Below are 13,647 nucleotides of genomic sequence, written 5' to 3'. Positions count from 1 at the left end.
ACAAGTAAAAAGGAGCAATATATATTTTTATAGGTCAATATTTTATTGTGTCAGGTTTTTTTATTTCCAATCTGATCTTAAATCAGAGCTTCTAACAAACTGTTTGGGACTCTAAACACATAATGATGATTTTAGCTGCATTTTAATTGTGCAAAGTTGATTTTATCTTTGTAATGGTAGCGGACAGCCTGATTCCATCACTGCAGCTCAGAATAACATGAGACAACTGTGTGATGATAACTGAAAATAAAAATGAAATACTGTCTTTTATTAGACAAAGTCGTTAACTACTTTTCCACTCTGTGCTTCAGTAGCAGAAACAGTCTGGCATTACCATTAAGTTTTTTACGTGACATGTTCAGAATGGTTTCTTCATCATCCAACTAAATAGCGATAACACAACTCACTCTATGTGTAAGTCATATATAATAATCTCAACATGTATTTTATGCCTTAGCCTACTTTTAATATGTGGAAATTATTTCTAGTGATTCTACATCTTCTTATTCTGTTGTATAACTTTGTTGAATATGACTTTTTGCTGTCCCTAAAACAAAAGTTTTCTGCAGGTACTTTGTATCAGTGTTTCATCTCATATCATATGAAGTACTTCATTCATGTTTCTGATGATGTCACTTGTAATTAATAACAACGCCGCCTCTCTCACATGAACGTGCTTGTAGCTGGAAAACCCAGAGCTGACTGAGCTGGTTGATAGCCAGCTTCATAGTACTGGTTGTCTGGACGGCCAATGTTAGGCTCAGTGAAGCCAGATAGTGAAAAGATATCTTGGGTATGTTGATCTTGCTGCATAGTACAGACAACTGATCTCTGTTGATTCAACAGTTAAGTATATTTGTGTTTGTGTGTTTGTCGTTCACTTGATGATAACAACTCTTACAACCACAATATTTGCTTTTACATAAGGTGAGATCATTGTTATGGTGAAAGTTTGTATATTTATGTTATAGCTGTATGTTTTTTTGTCAAAAGATCATTTCTTAAATTGTATTTAAGTGTTTATTATTTTTTGTGTTTTCGTGCTCTTTGTTGTTTTACTGTTTTATTGTGCGTTCTGTTTTCAAAATGTTCTGATAATTCTATTATTTTAGTATATTTTATCATTTATTAACATTTCACAAAACACATTTCAAATGTTGTGTTTTGCATCTCAGGGCCATCGTACAATTCCTTCTCATATTGTTTCATCTAAAGGATTTTTAGAGGGGTGAAGTATCCAAAACTTCACAAAAAAATAGCTAAAATCTGAAGTCAGAATAAATAAACATATTTTAATGTGTGATGGAGTTCCTGTGCTACCTTGTGCTTTCAGTGTGTTTTTTAGGATCCTTTTAACTTGTATCTTGAGTATCTTGAAAAGCACTCTATAAATTAAATGTATGAATATTATTATTTTTGTGTTACAGTAATACTTTGTTCCAGTCCCATCCATTATAATTTAGTGACCCCTCAGATTTATCTTTGGGTGGTCTGTAACACCAGGCTGGATACCAACACACGTACGCACATACAAGGAGTTTTTTTCTTCTTTAACTTTCAAGTTTTATTCTCTGCTTCAGAAAATATCCAGCCCAACTCGCTCCAGACAAGAACATCAGAAATCTGAGCAACTTTGTTATGTCTTCGAGCAAGCACATGCTCTTCTTTTATTTTCCATTGTTTATTAATTTTCCCTCCGCTGTGTGATAGTGTATCTAAAATATTCTGGGAATCCTAGAGGAGCCATGCAGAGACATGCCAAGGAGGAGGAATATAGAGGAGGGGGTGAAGAGACAATGGGGACGGAGATGGAGGTGGAATGGGAAGGGGCCATAGGTAGAGTGAGTCTCTCAAGATAAGACCCTCACTGCTGTGGCTGTCCTTTAATGTGTGTTTGATAGTATCTGCGGGACTGTCTGCTCTGCGTCTCCTCGCCATACTATCCCTCTTTAACCTAATGCTGTCAGCAACTCTGCGTGAAACGTATTGATGGATAACAGGTGCTGTCATCAGATGGTGATGGTCTTGAGGGATCAGTGTTGATGGTCTTACAGGATCAGTGTTGTGGTTTTACAGACAAAGAGGTTTTTGACAGCTGCAATGGTCAGAGGTCAGGACCATTATATGTACTGGTTCATGCATGGATTTGCAGCTTTGCAGATTTTTGTCATGAATGTGGTGGTTAGTAAAGAGATGACATGAAATAAGGGGAGAGAAAGACGGGTTATGATTTGCAACACAGGTCCAACCAGATGCATGATGGATGTTGCTGTTCATTGTTGTTGCCTTAATATCAAGACCACCAGGCCTCTAACAAGTATATTTTTCTCTCATCTGGAGAGCTGTCTATCAGTTGACATGGTTTTGTTTTCATTTGCTGAGGTTTAAAGATGTTTATTTGCTGTTCCCTCAGTATCACAGAGATCTGTATTAGTTGGTTTATGTTTTGCTAGGGAGTCAGTATAATGCAGCCAAGGGAGGAAGAGATATGGTCTCTGTGTTTACTGTTTGTCAGAGGCCTTGCTACTGCATTTGGTAACAACCGCACACCATGGACATATGTAAATAATGAATTGCAATGATCGAGCAAAGAGGAGATGAAGGCACAGACAATGACCTTGAAGGTAATGTTAGCTAAAATATTTAAGCCTATTGATTTCTCCTACTGGGACTAGGAGACACAGGATTTATGATCAATGTCAAAAACATTTAGTCTCCAAAATGATGTCCATAGGTCTGCATGTGATTTCAATTTTGTCTGATTTCACAAGCTCAGTGAAACAGCAAATGTAAAAGATGAAAATGAGGCTTTTCTAAAAGTACTGACAAAAGTCATACAATTACACAGACCATAATCTTAAGGTAATGTACATCCGGTTGAGCTGCAGTTTAGGTGTGTTTCAGCTGAACTTGTGCGTGTTTTGACAGAACAATCAGGTCCCATCTAGCATGCAGCTGTGTTTTAAATCTCTGCAAAGTCCAGTTTAGCTGGACCCATCCTAAACCACAGCTAAGCTTCTCAGATGCCAAGTGACAGAGCAACAGCTCCTCTATGTCTATAATCACTTTGTTGCAGCTATTATCTTTAGAGACTCTGAACATCTACTGCACATAAGGAAAGTGTGACCAATATGAGCACATCAGCAGGTCAGCATTTGGTCATAGGGTTGGTCATTTAAATCTGTATATCCCTGGGAAAAAATGTACAAAAGCATCTGCCGAGTGACGTAATGTACTGTGATTGGTCCCTGATCAAGTGTCGCTGTAGTTTGTTAACATCAGGCCATTAACAGATTCCATTTAAAAACATGTGACGTAACTGCATTTTATATTAAGCACATTATATTAACAACACTTTCCATTTATATTGTTGGCTGAACTTGTTCATCTCTTGCCTCCCTCACCCTCTTGACATTTGTCAGACAACCCAAACACTCTCCGCTCGTCGCACTTCTTGGCGCTTCTGTTAGGCCCGTTTCTGTCCCTGTCTCCATGGTAGCGGTCTGTGTACAGCCGCCCTGACAAGGAACATGAAGCTGGATGTTCCGCAGGCGTCCAGGAATGTAATCTCAAGTCTTTGCCAGCCTGCTGTAGCCTCTGATGGAGACAATCTTGCTCCTGTGACACTAACCGGCAAACAACAAGGGGCACTGAGGCTGTCTCTGCCTGCTGCCTGCATGCCCTGAAACCAACGCAGGGCTCTGCAGCAACACAAGCATGCACACGCACATGCACTCTTGGACATACATGTGTTTGTGTGCTTATTTTATGCAAAATGCACTTCCTGTACTGAGTGAGTCAGTCAAGTGTCCCACTGTGTCTGAACACAAACAACTGAAGCCAGAGAGTGAATGGTAAACAACTTGCTGTACTTTGAAAGGAGTGGGAGAAAGTAGAAGAGGGAGGAAATAAAGATCAAATTACCAGAGAATGTCTAATATTGGCCTAAAATAACACTCAGCAAGCCCTTTAAAAAAATCTTAATTTACCAGCATAAACAAAGAAACCAAATAGTTCCAAATGATGTTTCTTCAGTCTTGAGTCCCTGTGGATATCAATGGATCGCTTGTGTAACAACTGTGAAATTGAAACAGTATAAACAAATGATGAATACAGGAGAGGTAAAGAGCGCTGCTGATGCTGCTGTCCCCGGAGCCTCACCGCAGGCCCTCTGAACTCCACTCTGCTCCAAATAAAATAAAACCCCTTCCTCTGGGCCAAACCCACCTCTACTTTATTTGTAGAAAATATACTTTTGAGGAAATCAAGATGTATACGAGTCACGCTGTAATGAGTCACACAGCTTATCACTTAGTAAAGTATTTCTAAAATAAATTTTGTATTCACACAGCGACTCAGCATTTTTAGACACTAACATGTGATGCCACCATACATGAACTCTTTTGTCCTCAGGAATGGTATTTAGTGACTAGAATTATTGTGTATTTTGTGAATTTCTTTACTTCATACGAGCAAGCAATATATGCTTCTTTACAAAGGTACACCCAGATGAGTTAGCGGAAACGCCTGGTCACCCAGGTGTCACAGCAAACTTATTCTCTGTGTCTTTGCAAAATAGGTGCTGCCAGAGGTTTGGTGACTCGGGACTAGGTGGTGCAGGGCTAGTTGGTGAACTATAGCTGGGGAGCGAACACGCTAGCAAGCCTGGAACATTCAGGTGCTTGTAAGTCACAATAGCTCTCTTGGCTTCTTTGTATTTTCTATGTGCTGTTTACTTCCCATCTGGCATTTTGTTCTCAGAATTGTACATCCCTTATTAAATGGAAGGTGCAGTGTGTAGAATTGAGTGGCATCTAGTGGAATGGATTTGGCAGAAATGGAATATAATATTCATAATTATGTTTTAATTAATGTATCATCACCTGAAAATAAGAATCATTGTTTTTTTTTAGTACCTTAGAATGAGCCCTTTATATCTACATAGGGAGCGGGTCCCCTTCCATGGAGCCCGCCATGTTGCACCACTGTGTTTCTACAGTAGCCCAGAATGGACAAACCAGAGAAGGCCTTTCAATTTTTTTCTTGAGTTTCACGGCCACCGTAGGTTCTCCTACACTCCTGGAAGGGGAAGGGTATTCAGTTTTTTGCAATCTGCAATCTCGCCGCTAGATGCCACTAAATGTTACACACTGGTCTTTTAAGAGTTATTGAAGAAGAGAAAATCTTGCTAACTGTCAGTTAACTGGGGCTGTGTGCAAACTGTCCCCCTTTTTACCATAATGCACTATAGTGACTGTCCGCCATTTTATTTGAGTATCCAAATTCTGAGTGTGAAATTGATGTATTATATAGTGCCGTCAAAAATTACCCGTCAAAAAAAATAGTATGTAGCATGTAGCCTACACAACGTCCTGCTAAAAGAGATGCAAAAACTAATAGACACTGACTATCAGAGGGAATGATTTAGTTTTGGACACAGCCTGTGATTAACAGTTAGCAAGCATATTAGCTTGGTCGCTAACGGGACAATAATTTCATACAGTTTATTCAAAAGACATGTTTGTATCTTCTGCTGTCTCATAACTGTCCAAACCATTCCTCTTTTGAGGAGTAGTTTATAGTAGAACAGAGGAGATTAAAGAGGCTATAATCAATATTTTTATAATAACAATGTATCAAAAGACAATGTGTAATGTGAAAAGCAGTACTATAAACCTACAGAGAATCATAAGCCAACTCTGCAGCTCCTATTGACTTTACAGAGCTTTAGTGAGTTTCAGCTCATTGTTTATCTGTGTGGTCTGCAACTTTACTGTTTTGGTTCACTCTCAGTGCTCTCATAGCGTTGCTTTCAGAGAAAAAGCTCTTAAAACCCACTGTACACTACCTGCTCAGCACCAAACGGCAAACAGACACAGTGACTAGCTGGTGAACATATAGAAAAGCTAAAGAGTCAAATATTTCCCTTGGGAGTTGGCTGCAACGAAAAACAGAGCTAAAAGTAAAACAAACAAACAAACTGCTGGATGTGTAAATAAGCAACTGTTTGCTTAAACCTAAACTTGAAAGGTTATGATATGTCAATGTTGTGTTCACAACTTGTTTCTGTTGGCACCAAGTGGCCAAAAATCCTGTTATTGCAGGAAAGTGGATGAAGTCACATAGCTTTAAACTACAATCCTCCACTTTGGACTCTTACTTTGGATTCAATCAAAGGTCAGCACTTTCAAGTTGCCTTTCTATTAGTCAACAGTGCCTAAATTGATCAAAGCTCAAAAACAAATTTTTGTGCAGGTTTACTGTGTAATTTAACAGCAAAAATTCATCATTTAAATGCTGGTGTTACTAGGTCTTTACAGAGGACAATAGAACAAACCTGGGGGATGTATTACGCTCCACTGAGGAGCTGAGCACATTCAGAGAATGGATGGATGGATAAGTGCAGGGGTGGGTGACAGGTATTGAGCGAGGGTGTTAAGACCACCTCGGCCGGGTCAGTCCCTGTGGGGATGCAGGAATAGATGGATGAAGGACCTGGGTTGGGGGAGGTTGGGGGAATGAAACACCACCTGAGGCCTCCTGGTTTTTTGTTTTGTTTGACATGACATCATCGGTAAGGGAGAGGGTGAGCATTAGAAAGCAAATCTATGAGGTACTTCTCCTCCCTCCTCCCAGTGGACACACACATCCAGTGTTTCCTTCACTGTCCAGTGCTGTGTTTCCTCCCTTTGGAAGTCAAATAATCTGTTTCCTGCAAATGAGTCTTGAATAAATGAATTCCTTTTTGTTGTTGCTACATGTGATTGCAACACAGTTTAACCAACCAATAATTTAACATGTGATCTCATGCAAGTATGTCTCATACACCATGAGACGTGCATTTGAAAAATACAAAACAAACAAAGCATCAAGCCTCTGCATGCCTCATACAGCATCCTAATTAAGAAAAGACCTCCTACATTTTGTTGCCTGTTTTGTGGCAACAAAATTAGGTCTTTTCTGAATTAGAGACACCTTGAGGCACCGGCTCTGTTTCATAATATGTAATCTTTGGCAGTGAAAATACCCCGCAGTTTAATTTAGAGTAATAAAATATCAACAAGAATCTTTTTGAACAGATTTAATGCAACTGTATTTGATGTTGCGAGATCTGTCAAGTGATAGAGAAGAAGGTGTTTGTTGAGAGGTAGTTCATTACTCACTCTTCAAATTTTTTTTGTGTGTGTCAGTGCTTTCCTCTTAAGTTTCAAAATAGGTCATGACATGTCGGGTTTTACAGTATTTTTAATGCTTAGGTGTAAAGCAAATTGTCAGTTTTTAAACAAAGTTATAACACTTCTGTAATTCTAATCATCATCAATTAATGACAAATATAAATGTTTGCCATGTAGTCCTGGTATGATACCTAAACTATGATGCAAAGTGACAAATGCTACAGTGAATATTTTAGAACATGAACATGACATTGACTTTTTTCTAATGTAGTTTCCCCAGAGTATAGAGGCTTGCAGCATCTGCTGAGCTTGTCATTGATGAATCATATTGAAAACTTGTATTTGATTTTGCTGACATTAAGCTCAGATATTTTCAGCAATTAACTTTTTCCTATGATTAAGAATCTCTTCCCAGTCAGCAATAATTATTCTGCAAGTCAGTGGTTTCACAATCAATATGAATCTAAGGAGACAGATGGCCAGACATGTGTGGGTGGCAGAGGTGACAGACAGACTGACATTTGTGACATTTTGATTCTGTGATTCATGCTGAGCAAGTCAAAAATTATTTTGGGGGCCGTAGGGATGGCCAGACTGTCCAGACTGAAATACACCGACAATTATTGAATTGATTATCTTGAAATTTTGCAGACATTCATGGTTTGGTGATCATCTGACTTTTCCCTTAACGCCACCATGAGGTTGATGTTTCTGGGTTTTAGTGACAGGTTATTGGATGGATCGCCAAACCCAAAGGATGAATTCTAATTACTTTGGTGACCTCCTGATATTTCCTCCAGTGCCACCATGAAGATGACATTTGTAGTTTTGAGGGAAACGTCTCAACAACAATTGGATGGATTGCTAATGCCAATGAACTTTGGTACCTTCATTTATGTTCTCCACAGGATGAATTGTAATAACATTGGTGACTTTTCCTCCATCGTCACCATGAGGTTAGAATTTTATTTTGTCCAACATACTCTCAAAGACAATGACATTCCCATCAGCCTCAACTGTACTTTGTGTTTAGTGCTAGTTAGCAAATCTTGCAAATCAATCAGCATGCTGATGTTAGCGTTTAGCTCAATAAAAGCATAGTTGTGTCCAAGTACAGCCTCACAGAGCCACTGTGAACTTGGTCTTGCTAGTCTTTATTTGATAGCAACAGTGGAGAGATGACAGGAAATGAAGAGGAACCACATGCAACAAAGTACCTTGCTGGATGAGAACCAGGTATGTTGCCTTAACCCTTTGGCCACCAGGACACCTTGAGCACTATTCTTTCCTTTCATAACAGTGGATATGTTTGACATTAATGGCAACTGTGGCAAATCTACGCAAATTAAAGTCTACGCAAGTTAATGATACAAATAATAGTTACCACTCTTGTTTTCAGTATTAAAAAAGAACAGAGAGAGTTTATTATTTGATAATGTACAGTTATATGTGTATGCATGTCTGTGTGAGAGTATGTAATACATGCTCGTGACGAGAGGCAGTGCAGGTTTTTACAGTGTCTCATTTGCCCTTCAGTTCAGTTCAGTCATTCTCGGGAATTGACCTGACATCCTCGTTCCAAATTTTAGTTTCAAATCTTCAAACTTCTGCATCATAAGGACTTTGACATTCATGCATTCGCAGGGGAAAAAAAAGTTCTTCTTTCTACCATCCTTATCTTTTCTATGCTGATTAACAATGGGGGAGGTGTTTTGTCTTGGAGATAAGTAGAACAAAAGCAAATGTAGATCAGTATACAAGACTGGGACGTGTTTTACTCAACGTGAGAGGAAATTTGAGCCTGAAACAGACCTGAACAAGGGGATTATAGAGAGAAAAGTGGATGTATCTTATTTTCTGCTCCATGAAGTTACTTGGGTGAGGGTTATATTGAAGAATCCAACCAAAAGAACACTGACTGCTCGCAAAAACAAAGTTGTCAAAGCTGCAGCTGCAGAAAAAGAGAGAACAAACAGTACAATCATAATCTGATAGTCTCCCAAATGTCTGTGCTTCTCATCAACGCTAATATGTGGGTGTTTTTCCATACACCTGCTGCTCACTGACTCATGAACATCTACAGCAGAAAGATTGTTGATGTGCTATACGCCATCCACAAGTGTGCCGCCAGAACGCCAATTGTTGTTTACTATCAGCCACGCTCCTTCGGCATGTTCCTGGAACAGGAAATGCACCAGAGAGATGGGGAGGAATATGTGTTTACTCCTCCATGGGGTCAGGAGAGCAGACCTCCACCCTGACACAGAGCAGCTGGGATTCCCAACATCGCTTCGTAACATCATGAGAGGATTGTGATGCACCAATCGGGAGAAAGAGGGAATTGTTCCTCAAGATGACTCTCTCTCTATGCGTATGTGTGTGTGTCTGGCCCACGCAATGTGCCTGTCATCTCCAATCTCAAAGCTATTATCCCTGAAGTTTCCTTATTAAACACATTTAAATTCCATTCACATAAATGCGTACACATCTGTAAGCGGAGACAACTGCTTTTTTGTGTGCATGTGAGTATGTGAGTATGTGTGTTACTTTTCCCTGGAGTGCACCCGCGTACAACACTCCCTGTGTATGTATAGGCTCTATTGTTAACATGTGTGTCCTCAGCCTCCACAGTTCAGGCTATTTTCGGGAAGTGACCTCACAAACAGAAGCACTTGTGATCTGATATCTGGTTCCTTTTTTCTGCTTCTGCCCTGAAGAATCAAGTGTCACAGTTAAACATCTGGAGGGCTTGTTAAGGCCTGAGTCACTACAAGCTGGGTCGTGTGTACATATCGAATGTACACCCATACGTGAGTCTTACAACACACCACCCACAGATGTTGTGAAACACACTGCTAACTACCATCCAAGTTGATTCACTCATCCCGTCTTCACTGATGAAATGAGAATGAATCACACACACTCCCACATCTGGTGACTGCCTTTGCTGATGAAGGGGTCTATTAGGGATTATCTGAGGGTCCTCACATACACACACACACACACACACCTTCTCATACAGATGGCTACAATCAAGCTGTTGTGCATTTACCGTCAATGAAGAATCATAGCCATACGTTGGTGTATATGACTCATTGCTGCCAGTAGCTATGCAAAATAGCATTCTTTACATGTTAGTGCAACTGAATCAATCTTCACTGGAAGGTAAACAACTTGTACAGTAACAGGTATAATAATGATTGAGAAGGTGGTGACTATAAAACACTGTAAACATACTGTAGCTTAGAGCACATCTCTTCAGGAGGTTGTGTAATAGGGGTTCAAACCATAATTATAGAGTTTTATAGAAAGTGAACGTGTCACCTAGAACCATTTCAGCTTTGCTCACACGACTGACAGAAACTGTCTGAGAGCTTTTTATTTCTGTCATGTAAGTTGGAGACACTATTTTGAATCATGCAAATGTAACGTCACAATCAGTTTTTACACAAAGTTCTTGCACAGGAAACTTGGTGAAAGCCACAACTTTTGTTTCATGTCCAAGTGTAACCTAAGTTATTTTACAGGTGGTGCTCGCCACTCCAAACCACATTATGTAAACATGGAATATGTATCAGATCTCATCTCCAGAAACGGAAATGGTCTCCTTACCTTCTGAATTCTGGATAGGTCAACTCCTCCACATACCTTTCCAGCAGAGCACCTTAAACATTCAGCTGGTATTTCAAACACTCATTTTTCATCTCTATCAGACACCTGGTAAAATTGTCAGAAAGGGAAATGATACTGCAGTTGCCTTTCAAATTCACTGAACAAAAATCAAAGTTTAGGAGGTCATTGCTTTGACATACCAGAGTTTTTAATGTTGACAGAGTAAGCCAACATTTTGGAATCAAGTAATGAGCAGCTGCTATTTTACATTTTACAGCATTGGCAGAGATCAATCTGAGAAGCAACAAGTCATTCAAGCAACACCATCTGAAATCTGTGGAGTTAGACGTAAACTGTGTCAGACATCTGTTCAGTGGGTTTTGGCAGCCATGTTAAAAAAACAAAACAAAACACTGTTTAAGTGACATTTATTATTTATAAGTATATATTTTCTTCTCTTCTGAAAATTTGTAGACCATTGATTGAATCATTTTTTATTGATTTGATTTGATGAGTATTGGCCAATTGATACCGTTTATGCTGAACGAAGTGAAAGCACTGACAACACCTACAGTATCATTTGTTATGGAATTTTCTATCTTTAGGGGTTACGTTGGGTCAAGCCTTGGCCTTGAGGTCACACTGTAATTCTTAAGTAGAAAGGAGACATTCTCTCCTCTCCTCGAGACTCGAGAGCCCTCTGTGATGTTTGGGAAAGCAGAAGCCTCTCTGATAAAGGATAAATCAGCATTGCCATGGTTACCAAGGTCAGAGGGGGCCTTCCTAGACAAAACAGATAGGTGAATGCGTAGATTCTGTGATGTGACTGAACTAAAGCGGGTAAAATGCAGTTCCTTGCTTGGAAACTAGTGAACCAATTAGACTAATTTTTCATATTGTAGACTGATCTGTTAAGGTTAAAGACTAAGAGTCAGACCCTCAGGGGGCAGACGGGAAAGAGGCAGCATCGGAGCAGAACACTTCGATGTTTGCTGTTTCAGTTCCTCCTTGATCAAGTGCTTCAATAAGCATTTTCAGCATTAAGACATCAAAGGCTTGTGTGCACTTTCTCCACTGAGGCTCAATATTTCCACATCTGTGGTCAATGTATATCGATCTGTCTTATTTTGTCTACCTACAGATGGGTGACAAATTAAAGGAAAAACCAACATGAAGTGTCTTAGTATGGAGTCAGGTCACCACGAACCTCCAGAACAGCTTCTTTGCTCCTTGCTAAGTCTGTAGAACTCTATTGGAGGGATGAACACCATTCCTCCACAACATATTCACATATTCCCTTTATATATACAACCTTTATTTAATCAGGTAATCTCATTGAGATCAAGATCTTTTTTGCAAGAGAGACCTGAGTACAGCAGATACAAAGAAAAACAAACATAGACAGACATAACAAAATGACATAAAGCATCAGAGACAATCACAGACATCACTAAATAGATTTGAGGATAAAAGTTTGTATTATATAATTTGGTTTTATGGAGATGGTGGTGGAGAGCATTGTCTTACATGTTGGTCCAAAATCCTCTACAGGTGTTCAACTGGGTTGAGATCTGGTGACTGTAAAGGCCCTCACATTTTATTCACATCATTTTCATAATCACCAAACCATCCAGTGAGCCCTGGTGCACAGAAGCGTCTGCATTTGATATGTTTCTCCACTCTTTTATTCAGGTTTTTCTTTTAATTTGTCCCCCATCTGTACATCTGGCCTGCTGTTTGATAATTTCATATTTTCTTTTGTCCTAACAGGGTATTTTTTAGGGACCCTGCCCTCCACCCTAACCCACACTGTCTAACACCCTGCTGTGTCACAGTTATTGATTCAGCCCTTAGCTTATTGATCGACCCAAAGGGGGGTCTATGGCACAGCTGCTTCTTTCGGGACCACCATGTCAGTCTCCTAAATACCCATTCAGCATTCTTGTCTTGAAAAATGATAACTGAAATAAATCATTAACAGTTAAGCAGTAACCAGCAACAGTGAGAATTTAACTTGTTGACTTTTGCATCAAATATAAAAGAAGACATCTTTTCGGCAGACTGACTCATATACACATGAGAGGCTTAAATAATTCATGGTGACTATTTTAGTGCAAAGATCTGTCTGTATAGTGCTATATAGGGACGTTTAGTAACTTCACTGATTTGGAAAATCCACTTAAAAAAACATTATCCAATTTTTTTTTACTTATTGAACTGAATCTATTCAGGTTGGAAAGGAGGAGATGTTATGAAAAAGAAGCAGATGATGAACAGACAGATTTGAGACAACTAACATGTGGTTTACACCGAAGAAAACATCTGTAATATTTTGTACATTCAGAGAATTTGACCTCCCTAAAAACCACACCTGCCAAAACTTGACATCCAGAGGCTGGTTTGTTAGTTTCTAGAAACAGGGAGGTCTCCCATAACTTCCTGACTGCCTGAGGTGAAATTATGCATCCATGGCCACTAGATGGTAGGCAGGAGGTCAGTAGCCATCTACAATAGAAGAGACAAGGAGATGTGACCCAGCAGTGTAATCACACAATGAAAGGCCATAGATAGCAGAGGGGAAACTATTGTTGTCATTGCTGGTGTTAGGGAAAGTGAGAGCAGAAAGAAAATACAAGAAGAAGCAGTGGAGTGAATATAGATGTGTCTGAGTGCAAAACCATTTCACTTTCAGATTGGAGGTTCCAGTTCTGATAAGGAAAGGGAAGGCATGAAGAGACAACCAACCTGTGGGAGTCAGGGAAAGAAGTGAGTGTGTATGTGAAAGGGAGAGAGAGAGAGAGAGAGAGAAAGAGAGCACAGATTTGAGCAGTGAAGCAAGGGACAGGGCAGAGAGTGAAGG

Source organism: Thunnus thynnus, chromosome 15, assembly GCF_963924715.1.
Source record: "Thunnus thynnus chromosome 15, fThuThy2.1, whole genome shotgun sequence".
In the NCBI taxonomy this organism is placed as follows: Eukaryota; Metazoa; Chordata; class Actinopteri; order Scombriformes; family Scombridae; genus Thunnus; species Thunnus thynnus.
This window is presented reverse-complemented; position numbering follows the sequence as displayed.